This window comes from Myotis yumanensis, unplaced genomic scaffold, assembly GCF_028538775.1.
Source record: "Myotis yumanensis isolate MYYU_CA2020_CCGP unplaced genomic scaffold, mMyoYum1.0.hap1 SCAF_3, whole genome shotgun sequence".
NCBI lineage: Eukaryota > Metazoa > Chordata > Mammalia > Chiroptera > Vespertilionidae > Myotis > Myotis yumanensis.
This window is the reverse complement of record NW_027223754.1, coordinates 35,059,675-35,075,232: the sequence shown is the minus strand read 5'-3', so window position 1 is coordinate 35,075,232 and position 15,558 is coordinate 35,059,675.

Below are 15,558 nucleotides of genomic sequence, written 5' to 3'. Positions count from 1 at the left end.
ACTATTCCTTTAGAAGGCATTGACAACATCTCCTGGGGGATTCGTTATTGCACTTTTTAAGGTTTCTTATTAAAATGTGCTAATCCCAGCTGGGAGGCTCAATGTTACCAAAACTGGGCAGCAATGGTAGTTATCATAGCTATCAGAGAATACCTGAAAGATTGTATATTCTTATGACTTTCCAGCAGTAACGTATCTTTTGTTGTTCACTAAATACAATTTATCGTTTATTCAGTTTGTGCCTATCTATTTAGTATGAATAGTTATAGCTTGATATTTTCATTTTTGGATGTTTGCTGTACCTAAAAGATTGATAGATATTTAAAGAGATGAGAAAATTTTACCCTGAAAATTTAGATTTCCAAAAGGTCAGGAACAATGTGCCAATTCAATGAAACCCACTGCTCAATGAGAGGCAAAAGTAGAGCAATGAGAGATGTCATTGACCTTTCTGAAGGTATTGGACAAGTTAGAAAGCTATCTGCTTGAACCAGTTTGAGCAGGAGCAGGAGAACAGAATCAATCAAAATTATTTCCAAAGTCCCCTAACTGCTGATAAACTGAAAGTATTACATTAAACAACAAGCAGTTTCAATGTATACTAACTCTTCATTTACCAAGCAAATTCTCATATCATAATAAATAGCAAAAATCTTAATAATGCCTGGCCCAGGACATAAAAAGAAGTTTAGAAAGAAAATGCAAATGCAAATAAAAATGATAGAGTTCAGAGGGCACATTGATTAACTGATAATTTGTTTGTTGTGCTTAAATATTGCTAAGGTTTCTGGTATGAGCATCATGCTGTACCATATGTGATTCTGTTTTATCACACCAAAACAATTGTTGCCTGGGCCATTGAATCAATCTTTTCTTTTCTTGAATATCGCTAATGATCATATTATTTAAAAATATCAGTATGAGTGGGCCGGCTAACATTAAGTATATGTTTTCCTGACCTGATTTTTTTCTTGTAATGTATACATTTTATCAATCTTTGAATGTTTAAGGTGTATCTTCAGAAACCAAGCCTAAAGAAACTGAACTCTTTTTTTGTTTAATCTAATTATCCAATAAATTAATACAACAAGGGAGCTCATTAAATGCAAACGAGGATGACAGAAAAGGTGTTGCTAGAACTTAATTAGCAAGATACAAAGATACCAATTAACACCTATAGCTCAAGAAAAAAAACCTTTTTTTTCATGTAGCAGCATCAAAAAATAAAATCACAGCTGGTTACACATATTAAGTGGAGTGCAGATGAATCTTACTCTTAGTCTTAAGGACTCAGAAGCAAAGAAGAAGCAGGGAGTGGGAAACAAGAGAGAAAATTTCTAGGCTGCTAATAAAGCACCATGTTGTTAATTTGAATGCCTTCTGTTCAGGTGTTTATAAGAGTCTGCATTTTAAGAAAAAATTATCCCCAAATTTCAAACCAATAACATTTTTTTCAATCTTTTGTATAGGCATCCTTTGTAAAAGTCACTCTAAATATGTCATTTATATGGGTTACTTCTGTCAATTTTATATTTTCTCAAATCTAATGATTTGTTTTGATAAAATAAACATCAAAAGACATACATCTTCATGGTTTCTTTAGTTTACTAAGTATACATCAAAAGAGGGCTTAGTTTTGTTTAAGTTTTTAAAGGACTGTGAGTAGTTCAAAGTACTCTCATATCAATCTGACTTCTTGAAATGTAACATTTTAAAAGGCAACTAGATAGCACCTAGAATTTTGCATTTATCAAGATCATGTCAATTGGGGTGCCCATACTTACACCTGCCAAGTAGATAAGTAAGGCAGAGGGGTTAAGCTCCAAGTATGAAACCAGGATGTTGGGTAGATTTCAATAAATAACAAGAACTTTGTAAATATGTATTAACCTAAAATAGCGTTATGCTAATCTTCCCTGAGGTGATATTTTTAAAACTTTTATTTGCAGATAATTTCAAGATTACAGAAAAATTGCAAGAAGAGTACAGAGAGCTCCCTCCCATAAATACTTTTCCAAGGTTCACTGATTATTGCATCATCCATGTGTGATGCACATATTGTGGATGTGCATTCACATACAGCTTTGATAGTAAATTACTGATAGAATGTCTTACTTCTAATATTTTAATGTATATGTCATAAGAATAAGGGCATTCTCTTTCTTAACTATATTACAGTTATCATTTCAGGAAATGTAACATTGATAGAACATCTTGATTTACAATCCCATAGTCCATTATTGCGAATTCATCTAATAATGAATAATGTCCTTTATACCACATATTGAATCACATGTTGCATTTGGTTAAAATGTTTCTTTGAGTCTCCTTAAACTTGGAAAGCATTCTCAGCTTTTATTTTTAATCTTTATTGTTGAGAGGATTACAGATATTTCCCTTTTTATCCCCTCTTGCCCCCCTGGATCCAATTCCTGCCCCACTCCAGGCCTTTACCACCCTATTGTCTGTGTCCATAGTGATGAGGAAAATAAGACATTTCTGGGGGGAGATCAGCAGCTGACTCTGTACCTGGTTAATCAGTACATTCCTGTTAGCTTATAGTCTAGTCACTGCCCCTTCCTTAATGATCTGGTCTTGCAAGACCTATTTACCTAAATACTCACATTTTACAGAGACCATAAACCATGAACAATACACAACCCCGGGAGGGGGTTATCAGTGCTGGCACCAAACTAGGCCTTTCGGTGTGGTTTCATGTTCCCCATCCCAACACATGGGGCTTTTTGCAAAACCCGTGAAAGATCCAGAAGTCTGATCCATATATGGAGGACAAAGAAACCAAAGGCTATAAAGAGAAAGCTTCCTCCATATTGGCTTACTCAGGATTTGGAGAAGTGAACCCCTGAGTCACTGTACTAGTACATGTAAAACATCTGGAAATAAAGGGTTTTTTTCCAGTATCTCCAGGTATCCTGTGTATTTTTCAGTCACCTGGTAAATTCTGTAACAATAGTAATGTGTAATATATGCACATTAGTTCTTAAGTTAATCTCTTCCTGCTCCCCCTCCCCCTTCCCATTGAGATTCATCAGTCTGTTCTATGTTTCCATGCCTCTGGTTCTATTTTATTCATCAGTTTATTTTTTTCATTAGATTCCTTGTGTTTTTTTTTATTTTGATTTTTAGATTCAATTGTCTATAGATATGTATTCATTGCCATTTTCTTCTTCTTCTTCTTCTTCTTCTTCTTCTTCTTCTTCTTCTTCTTCCTCTTCTTAAAGAATATTCTTCATATTTCATATCATATTGGTTTGGTGGTGCTGAACTCCTTTAGCTTTTTCTTATGTGTGAAACTCTTTATCTGACCTTCAATTCTAAATGATAGCTTTGTTGACTAGAGTAATCTTGGTTATAGGTCCTTGCTATTCATCACTTTGAATATTTCTTGCCACTCCCTTCTGGCTTTGCAAAGTTTCTGTTGAGAAATCAGCTGACAGTTGTATGGGCACTTCCATGTAGGTAACTAAATGTTTTTCTCTTATTACTTTTAAGATTCTATCTTTTTCTTTTAAAAATTTTTCCATGAAAATGGAAATGAAAAATAAGCTCAGTAGCAAAACTCATATCTGACAAAATAGACTTCAAACTGAAGGCAATCACAAGAGACAACAAAGGTCACCACATAATATTAAAGGCATCCATCCAACAAGAGGACATAATCCTGGCAAACATATATGCACCCAATATAGAAGCACCTAAAGATATATATTTAAAAAAAAAAACTTATAGAGGATTTTAGGGAAGAGATCACAGCAATACAGTCAGAGTAGAGGCTTTTAACACCCCACTGACTTCACTGGATAGAACTTGCAGACAAAAAATTAGTAAGAGCTCCAAATGACACACTGGATCAGATGTATTTAATTGACATTTATAGAATGTTTAACGTTTAGCATTTAATTATGATGTGATGTGTCTTGGTGTGGGCTTCTTTGAGTTCCTCTTGTTTAGGACTCTCTATTTCTTTCACCAGGTAGGGGAAGTTTTCTGTCATTAATAGGTCTTCAATATCTTGCTCTCTCTCTTCTCCTTCTTCCACCCCTATAACGCAAATGTTGGTAAGCTGAGGTTGTCTCACTATATTCATATTTTAGGATTGTTTTTTCTTTTTGCTCTTATGATTAGGTTTCTTTGCTTCCTCATATTCCAAATAATTGATTTGACTCTCAGAATCATCTACTCTACTGTTGAGTCCCTGTAAATTATTCTTTATTTCACTTAGTGTATGCTTAATTTATGACTTCTCCTTTTTTCTTATCTTTGAAATTCTCACTAAGATCCTTGAAAGTGTCATTAAGTCCTATGAAACTCTCATTAAAATCCTTGAGTATCCTTATAACCATTGCTTTGAACTCTGTACCTAGTAGCTTGTTTGCTTCCATTTAATTTATATCTTTTTCTGGAAATTTCTTCTGTTCTTTCAATTGTGACATATTTACTTGTCTCTGCATTTTGGCTGCTTCCCTGTATTTGTTTCTATGTGTTAGGTGGAGCTGCTATGTGTCCTTGAATTGGTATAGTAATAGGTGTCCTGTAATGGCTCAGCTTCCACAATCACCTGAGCTGGGCACTCTAGCTGTGCCCTTGTATGGGCTGTGTGCACAATCTTGTGGTAGTTGAGCCTTGAATGTTGTTGGCATCACTGGGAGGAGTTGACCTCCATGCCAATTGGCTTTGAGGACCAGCTGTGACTGCAGTGGAAAAGATGCTGTATAGGAGATATTTCTATGGAGCAGGTCTTGTTTCAGTGGGGTTTTGGTTCTCACTCAGTCTGCCCCTTGAGTGTGTCGCTTATGGATGTGTAGAGTTGTAATCTGGTACAGTCTGAAGCTTTCCACTGGGGACACTGGCTCTGGGGCCTCCTGGGAGATGCAAAGTCAGCCACCACCTGGGGCCACCTGGCAGGAGCTACAGAGAAATCTGCAGATGGCTTCTACTTGCCTTGGGCTTGGAAGTACTTGGGTGACATCAAACTGTGAAGCAATACAGGCTGCTGCTAGTGCCAGGTATTGCTGATCCAGCTGATGCTTGTTTGAGAGATTTTAGGAAAGTCTGAACCTGAGCCAGGACAGGCCATTCATATGGAAAAGCCCCTGCAAATAGCTTGGGTGGGGCTGCAAATTGGATGGGGTGGTGTCTCAGGGAATCACCAGGGTAAAGCAAACAGTATGACTGTCAATCAGCTCTGTGATGGGGGAGGTCTCAGCACAGGAACAATGATGGCTGCCAGCACCCCATCTAGGAGAAAGCCACACCTTAGTTCTTGTTCCTATGTGAAACATTTTCTCCCCATATGTCCCTGGATACCCCCCAAGTAGCTATCCCAGTGCTGGAATTCAGAGGGAACAGAACTGTGTAAATTCATGTGCTGGCCCTTTAAGCAAAACTGCCTGTGTCTCCAACAGCCTCAGTGTCACTCAGCCACAAACCCCACTGGTTTTAACAGCCTGAAGTTAGAGGAGCTTCTCTTCCCAGTTCTGGAACCCTGAACTAGGGGTCTGGTGTGGGGCTGGGACCCCTTATTCTTCATGGGAGGCCTCTGAAGCCAAGATATCCTTCCAGATTTAAAAACAAACAAACAAATGCTACAAGTGGGCGTCAGACCAGCACCACTGCACTCTTACCAGTCTCAATGTGTTTTCTTCTTTGCTTCTCTCGTTGTAGGACTTCCATTCATCCAGCTTTCAGGAGGTTCTGAATAATGGTTGTTCTGTATTTTAGCTATAATTTTGATGTTGTTGTGGGAGGTGGTGAGTACTGGTGTTTACCTACACTGCCATCTTGGTTCTCCTCTTCCATTCTCAGCCTTTCTTTGTCTTTCAAGGCATTGACATATTTGGAAAAAAAATAAGAATAGAATATTCTTCATTTTGAGTTTGCAGGATGTTCCCTAATGATTTGGTTTGTGTTATGCATCCTTATCATAATACAGCTTACCTGATGCTGTGTCTCCAGATTGTAACTGCTGGAGCCACACAATCATCCATCTGCCCTTATCAATAATGTTAATTGTGATTATATCAATTTTGTCTAGTTTATCCACTGTACAGGACTATAGGATAATTTTAAAGCTGGTTACATTTTGGTTAATGAACAGAATGACTTTAAATACCACATTATATATTGAGATGAGTCATGTTTCATGTCTCACACGTTAATCAAATTGGACATATCTGTACTGTTTAGACTTCTACTGGTAAACCCACAACATCCTAATATCAATCTTAATTCACATTCAGCTAGACAACATTTTCAACATTTTATTTTATTTTTTTTAATATATTTTATTGATTTTTTACAGAGAGGAAGGGAGAGGGATAGAGAGTTAGAAACATTGATGAGAAAGAAACATCGATCAGCTGTTCCTGCACACTCCCTGCTGGGTATGTGCCCACAACCAAGGTACATGCCCTTGACCAGAATCGAACCTGGGACCCTTGAGTCTGCAGGCAGATGTTCTATCCACTGAGCCAAACCGGTTAGGGTCATCTATCAACTTATTGAATACTTATCATGCCCTGAGTGCTATAGTGCATCCCTTTTATACATTTACTTCTCATGCTTAATACTCTCAGTCTAAGTATTTCTATACAATACAGCCATACTCTAAAATTTAGATATGCATTTGAAGTTATTAGAGCTCAGAGAGAATTTCTTTACTTCAGCCCAAGAGAAAATGTTAAGATCACATAGAGGAGGATGCTGGATTGAGTGATGAAGGATGAGAGAAAGTCTGGAAGGCGAACAAAGTGAAGAAGGGAGTTGTAGGGAGAGGATGCAGAGACAAAATTGCTTGTCTGGGAAATGAAAAGCCTTTTAATGTGGCTAGAAAACAAGATGTGTGGGGGGAAAACTGTACCAGAAAAGATTAGAGAAATAAGCACGAATTAGAACAAGATTAAGGATGTTGGTTTTTATTCCATAGCTTAAGGCACAACCATGAGGAAGGAGGCCAGCTGAAGATGAAACTGTCTGGTGCCCCCAGTCTGCATGGTCACTTTCTATTATACAGCTTCCTCTAACAGCATGGGTCTAGGAACTCTGAAAGTACATTGTGTAATTGTCAAGATATTTATAACAGGGTGGCTGAAGAAGAAAGCGGTGGCACTGGGGGGGAGGGGGAGAGAAATCTTTCTACAAATGCTATGAGGAAATGAATCAAATTAAGGGCTGGTTGCCTAAGGAAAGAAGAAGCAATGGCGGGGGGGCGGAGACTAACTTTGAAGCTGCATAGAAGCCATTTGGAAAAAGAAAATGATGAGAGAGAGAGAGATGATGTGATTTACCAGTTGCTGATATTGATCTTTCATAGTTCAGAGAGGAAGAATATCCAAGTGCTAACACAGTCCTAGCTGTAGCCAGCAGAGTGAGAGGCAGGAGGGTGTGACATTGAAGATTATTGAGAAGGAGTTGGGAGACAAGCAAGGGTTGGGAAACTAGATGATTCACACTGGAGTGTGAGTCCCGTGGGGGTCTGCATGTTGCTAGATGCTAAAGGAATATTAATTTGAAACCTTTACTCATTACATAAAAAAAAAAAAAATTGTGAAGTCCCATGCGGGTCTGCATATTGCTAGATGCTAAGGAAACATTAATGCGAAACAATTACTCACTACATTAAGAAAATTGTGAAGTGTTATTTGAACTATGTATTAAAGAACGAAGAAACAGGAAAATCAGCAAATGGATAGTGATGGTGTGTGATTATAAGAGATATTCTGCAGAAAGTAAAATTTTGGCAATAAAATGGGAAACAATAATACAGAAGAAGAAAAACAGCACAATAGAATTTCAAGTTTTTATTTCAGCCTACTGGAAGAATTGTGGTACCACTGAAAGAAATTAGACTACAGAGAAGGTACTCTGGAATCCGGCGAACATTACTAAGCCTATTGAAACCAGTTGTGAGTGTGGGAACACACAAATGTATTACATCAATGGAACCTAAGTTAGGCAAAGTAAGCAGGAGCAACGTGTGTGCACTTTTTAGCCTTTGTTTTGTTTTCAGTGAAATGACTAGTAGACTTTGCCTTTCAACATAAAGTATAAATGTAATAAGAGGAAAATAAAAACCAAAGCTTTTATCAGCTCTTAGTGCAGGTATTTGGTGAAAAGCATTGAGGACTTTCTGTTATTCAATTTTCTAGTACTTCTACACAGATGGCTTGTTTACCCACCTTTCACAGTTGGGGTTACTGAATTATTACCTAGGTTCATACCTCTAAGTAGCACAAATAGAAATTAAACACAAATATGGTTGACTCTAAACTCCATGATTTAATCTTTCTGCCATTCACAAAAGAATATGTAATTCTAGAAACTTATAATGTGAATGTTTTAAACAGATTTAACAAACAGGTCTTTGTAGGATTCCCCCAGAGTTCAAGTTGGCAAATAAATGTAGAACGGCAGTAGCTAAGAACATAGACTTTATTTATTTATCCTGTTTCTGAACTTGAGAATCAGATCTGTGCTTCCAATTTATTTGGCTTATATCTTTATTATTTGGGGACAATTGGAAAAGCATTGGCTTTATTGTTGTAAATATCTGGGTTTAACTTTAAACTCTGTAATTTCTTTGCTATATAACCTGGGAAAACCACTAAACTTTGAGACTTAGTTTCCTCGTTTGTAAACTACGAACAATAAAAAATGCCAACCTCATTTGACATTGTGACAGATGAGATAATGCATATCATTATGTATAGTTTTGCAATATTTATTTATTTTGCAGATATCCATACAAAATCTTTCTACATGATTGTAATCAAACTAAGCATCCCTATAACTGCATTAAAAAGAGATATGTAGGTTATAGTGATTATAACATTTTGATCTATACAAATTGGACACAAAACTTTTCTGAACTCATCCATTGTTCTTTAGTATTGCAATCTAAACCTTACAAGACTGCAGAAAACACCTTACATTTAACATACAGTTATTAATATGCGGAGTAAGTTGCAGACAAAGCAAAATCTGATTAAAGTTTGTCTGAATTTCTTTTAGACTACTCCTCACAATCAACACAATTAATTGATTACTAATGAGAGAAAGCATTGGTTTTCTTTAGCACCAGAATTAAGAATGACCAAACTTTGTGATTAAACTAGGTTAATTTGCCCTTTGGCCATGATGCTGTTAATTCAAAGCTGAACTGAGACCACATAAAGCTAAAGTTAATGAAGACAAATTTTGTAAATATCAGAAAACTGAACATTGGACTTTAAAATGTTCTTAAGATAAAATGCTTGTATACTTTGGTTTGAATGATTAGAGGGCAGATATAATTATTGACCTGACAGTTCGGGTATTAATGTAACTGAGAAATGATGGTGGTAACACTCTTCCCTGAAATCCCCATGGCATTTCAATTCGAAACATCTCTATTCCTATATGCCTGCAGGGTTTGTCTTGAAAGAAGGGCAAAGGACACTGTGTCCTATAAGGGAACAGTTCTTTAGAGAAGCTCAATAATTTAGCTTAAGTAGAGTGGAACAAAAATAGATTCATATAAATAGATCACATTATCCTTTTTCCACTGAGAAATCTAGTTTTTCTTTCACTGTGTCTCTACTCCCATTTTCTCATTATCTGCAATAGCCTCTCTCCACCCACTCAATTGCTACACAAACTTTTCTAAAGATATGAGAGCTCCATTGGTAGTGGAGTCACTAACAAAAGATTGTCTTGGGCACTATAATATTTTACTTCCCTGTCTTAGTTGGTTTGGGCTACTATAGCAAAAATGCCATAGACTAGATGGCTTAATAACAAAATTATTTTTCACAGTCCTGGAGGCCAGAAAGTTCAAGATCAAGGTGCAGGCTTGCAGAATTTCTGGTTTGCAGATGGGTGCCTTTTTACTGTATGGTAGAAAGACAGAGAGATAAATCATCTCTCATGTTTTTTTTTTTTTTTCTTATGTGAACACGAATCCCATTCATGAATGATCCACTCTAATGACCTCATGAAAACCTAACCATCCCCTAAAGGTCCTTCCCCCTAATACTTTGGGAATGAAGGCTTCAGCATATGAACTTTTGGGGGGACCCAAACATTGAGTCTATAGCACTCTCTGTCATCCAAGGGAAGGTAAATTAAGGACAATCATTTGCACCAGGCAGGCAGAGGCAGCATCAAGTTGGTCTGTATGATCCTGGGGATGGCTAAATCAAGACCTCAGGCACAGGAGAAATAAAAATGCAGGCTTTATATAATATAATAATAGAGGAATATTCAAATTAGCCCAGAAGCCATAATGTCATGACCAATTTACAAGTGGAGGAGAGCTACAGGAGGGCGGGACATCGAGCTAGGAGCTGGGAGAGCTACCAGCGGAGGTGGGCGGGGTGGCCAGCTGAGGCAAGCGACAGCGAGCTACTTGTGCACAGATTCGTGTGCAGGGCTACTAGTATCTGTATAAAAAGATATATCAAGAGAAGAAATGTTGACCTTCAGATTCATAAAAGGTTTAATTACCAGTACATGTATGAAGCCCCTGCTTTCTAGAGCCTGGTAAGGTATTTCTATTATAAGGTTTCATCCATATCACAAGGGTTGAGAATCCTGACCCTGAAGTGCTTGGTTTCTTGTAGAGACGTGATGCAACTTTTCCAGCCCTGTTACTGAGCAAGCACCCGAGGAGTGCCAAGCTCCAGTGCTGAGTCTAGAGGAGTCCTGGGCTGCCCCATGGCAAGAAACTTAAACCCTTTTCTGTCCAATAGAATAGGATTATCTTTTTTTAAAAAATGTAAACATACTAAAAAATAGATATGTAGTTTTTGATCAGAAAACAAATATTATAAGCATACAATCACTGCTCTCTATAGTATGGATTTGAATCCTTTAATTTATAAATACAATTGCAAAACAGTATTTCTTAATTGCAGACACACTTCAATTTTTCCTGTTAGGATATAAATTCTAACGGAAAGTGAATTATATAACTACAAGAGGGTGTGGCATAGTATGAACAAAAATCTTGAAATAAAACATAAGGAGGTGTCCCATCTCCACCTAGGCCACTTACTAGCTATGTAACCCTGGTCACACAATTGAAATTCTCAAACATTTTGTTTCCTTAGCAGAAAAACGGGGACAACAGCATCATTAAACTCTTTGTATTCTAGTGAGAACTGTCTAAGAGAATGCATGGGAAAGCACTTTTATTCTACAGAATAAAATTATTACATTTTTCAGTTGATGCCCTCACTTCATGCTGTGAACATGAAGATACTTAAATGTACACCCTCCCCCAAAGTGTATGGTTATTGCTTTGGCATTTACACACCATCTGTTTCTCTTTGCTCAGATCCTTTGCATCCTTCCCCCATTGCAAACTTGCCATGAGAAATATTGTGATTACTCAGCCACAGGTGCAGCCATACAGCATGACTCTCATTAACATTGGCATTGAATAGAAAAGCAAATAAGAGTAAATGTTATTCTCATACCCTTAAATGAAAGTGTATGAATTCTATTGTTTTCATTGACTATCCTAGCTTCTACGATAATTGCTCTCAACTTCGAAGCTTCCCTACTTTTGGGAATGAAGAATTAACATCTCATGCTTTTTCTTGAGAATCATTTATCACAAGACTAAATTTATATGGAGAGATTTAGATTCATCTGAACTTTTTCCTCTCCTTTGATTTGTTTGTGAAATCATGTTTTGTTAAGTCATCATTGGCAGTTTCTAATTTGTAGCACTACTTGCATCTACTTTGAATTCTCTATGCAATCATCTTCATTAAACAGTGTAATTTACTGTATCATATTTATATGAGCTTTCCATCACCTTCCTTCTGTTTTATATATATTTTAAATGGTGAAACAGATTACAAAAAGAATATTTATTTCTATTTAATAACTCGATATTTATTAGCCTTCATTATTAAAATAAATTATTCAAAAATATTGAGCTGCTTAGTGAATTTTTTTTAAATATATTTTTATTGATTTTTTACAGAGAGGAAGGGAGAGGGATAGAGAGTTAGAAACATCGATGAGAGAGAAACATCGGTCAGCTGCCTCTTGCACACTCCCCACTGGGGATGTGCCCACAACCAAGGTACATGCCCTTGACCGGAATTGAACCTGCGACCCTTGAGTCCACAGGCCTACGCTCTATCCACTGAGCTAAACTGGTTAGGGCTAGTGAATGTTTTTGATACCACGTACGTTAGCAGGTATTAATTAAAAATTATGTTTATTTCTAATTATTCACATAGTGCTGGCTATGATCCTTTACTCTGTGCGTTACATAAACCTCAAAACAACCCTGTGATACAGGTACTATTATTATTTATATTTCATAAATGAAGAAACTGAGACTTAGAAAGATGAACTAAATTGCTCAGTCACACCTCTAGTATTTTACAGACCCATACAATCATAAATAATCTGGTTCTATACTTCTTGCTTTTCAAAATAATGTCAGCTGTTCTTAGCTTCAACATGTATATGAATCATTTCAAGAGTTTGTTCAAACTTAGGTTTCTGGGTCCCATGCTCAGAAATTCAGAGATTCAAGGTAGGACTCATGAATTTGTGTTTCTAACAAACTCAAGGATGATGCTGATGCCGCTGGTCCAAGTACCACACTTTTAGAACCACTGGACTAATCACCTTGTACTCTGATGAGGATATTGAAAGATACTAAGACACAAACCCAAATAGTGTTTGCTATTTACACTGAAAATTCCAAAACTATGTTTTCTTTTTAAAGAGATAAAAGTTAATCAACCCATATATTATATCTAATACTAATACTCAGCCTTAAATACTATTTAAAAGCATCTTTCAGTAGAGATTTAGAGTCAAATGGTTTTATAATCCAACTAGGGTCTCAGTGCACGAATCTGTGCACCTTGAAAGGAACTGTGGGCCATGAGGATACGGTGGGCATGGGGGCGGGTCTTGGCCCATCCTCCGAGCTCCACTCAGCCCCTCCTGCTACAGCATGAAGCGATTGGGGCTGGAGCCAGCAGTGGGTGCAAGTGGCAGCTGCTGCCTCGATCACCTCTCAGGAGCAGGGGGAGGTGGAGAAACCCTCAGGGGGGATCAGGGCCAGCAGCAGCCACTTGCACCTACTGATGGTGCCGAGTGATTGGGACTGGTTCCAGGCACTGGCAGCGGGTGCGAGCGGGACAAGTGTTGGCATTGGGTATGAATGGCAGCTCTGGAGCCAGCAGCAGGTGTGAGCACTGTGCAGGACCATGGTGTGCGGGAGCAAAGAATTTTCAGTAACCACCAGAGGCTCGTCCCAATGACAGCAGCCAGCGCTCCACCTTGGTCTGGCGCCCCTGCTCACCTGCTCCACCATCTTGCCATGGCCAATGTCTGCCATGTTTTGTGCTCTGCCGCCTGCTGCCCATGCCCACCATGTTCCACATGCGACCCCTGGTGGTCAGTGCACGTCATAACAACCAGTTGTTCTGTTGTTCCGCTGTTTGGTCTATTTGCATATTAGCCTTTTATTATATAGGATTCTTTCTCTAGCAGTCATGCTAGGATAATGCTGAACAGATTGTATATTTTTCTTGAACTTCAATTTTCAAGTATAAAATGGGCATAATATTTCCCTCGCTGAGGTTTTGAGCAAATTAGCTGAGATATTATGTGTAGCATCTACCATAAGAACTCAGTAGTTGCTTCGTTAGAAGTTATTTTTCTTCTCAGGTTATTCTAGCCAGGTAAAAAATAAGAAATTATTCCAATTCATCAATTATACCCTGTAGAATATGGAGAATGAGCATAAAAAGAAGAGACCAAGACGTTAGAAGTTTTATATTGACAATCTTCTTGTTTTATTCAATTGAAAATTCAACCAATCTTAAAGCAAAATTAAAAACATTTCCTGAAAACCTTTAATACTAATAGCTTGAGTGAAGTACTGAAGTAATTATATGCTCTTGACATAGTCATTTTTCTGTAAAAACTCACTAAGCACTTTAAACTGTGAGATATGACTATACAGAATAGAATATTAGTTGTTAAAACTAAATATCATATCTGAAGTGACTGAATTAATCTTTCAATATGCTCTTATATAATGTTCTAGTATCACATGTAATTCTTAAACATTGTTTCCCTACTTTCAGATCTTTAAAACTTATTGCCCGTTTCTATATTTCATTTCCTTTGTTACATTTTAATGAGCCTTGATTGATTTAGGCATTTACTTTGGTAAATCTAATGTTGGGCAAAAATAGTGGAGGAAAAAATTGTGGAAACAATGCTTTGGCAGTCATCAAAACACAAACTTCACTTTCAACCTGGGTAACATTAGCAACTTCCAAGTACTTTCAATAATCATGAAGAACATTGTTATGTTAAAACTGCTTTGAAGTATTTGATTTTCTTCTGATTCCTTGTTGATACCTCTTGGCTAATGATTGATAAGGGGAAAAATGTAAAGTCACACGTAAGATCTTCTAAAATGGAACTGATATTATTTGCATGGAAGAGTTGTCTTTGAGAGAACAGACAAGGCTAATCTATGGTGTTAGAAGGCAGGATAGTAATTATCTTTGGAATGGAGCATGAGAGGGCCTCTAGAATCTGGTAATATTCATGTCTTATTTTTACTGGCATGCTGGTTACTGTATATGGGTATGTTCACTTAAGATCTGTGAAGCCTATAGTTTATGATTTGTATACATATTTATACATACATTTGTTTTTAATAAAATATTACTTAAAAATAAAATAATGTCCTAAATTCAGTGTATTTTCCCATGCTTCAATATTCCCTGTTTAAAGAACAGGCTGGGAAAAAGACTAAATCATAAAACCATTTATTCAGTCTTAAAATTTTTATTTTCAGTCTGTCATTGAGAGTGGCATTAAAAATACAACTTTTTCTTGAACAAAGTATTTTTATTTCATGGCCTGTATAAATACACATTTCAAAAGATTGTAAACTTAGTCTTGTTTTACGGTAGTTCTTAGTTTCCATTTTTTTATAGAAGTAAAAAAAAAAAAATCTCTGGATAAAAATCAGTTACCTAAATTCAGAGGCATGATCCCAGGCAAACCCATCTAGTTCTTGAAAGATAAAAATCACCATCTTCTAGATTTATTTATCTTATTACTATGCTCCAAAAGCATCATTTCAGTATCTAAAGACTTTAGAATAATTTATTTTCTCTAAACCAATTTGTATCATGTCAAACTGAAATTGCAATTTTACAACCACCTGGGGGAACAAACAACCCCCTTCTATAAATAAAAACATGATCGGTATACATATGTACTAAGATATCCCTATAGACTAGGAATTTTATATGTGGAAGAGGTGTGAGTGGAAACAAAAAATGATGTAAGGCAAGTTACAACTTTTATTTCATTTGCCCTATTCTGATTGTATAATAAATTAATATCAATGCTGAGAACAGATTTGTACAACCATTCATTTGGGATTAGAGTCAGCTTATTTATATAAACACATATCTTCCCACTGAACTATATGTTCCAAGGTAGAAACTTAGAAAAGAGTCCTTCAGCAAATATGAATAACATGATATTTGAAAG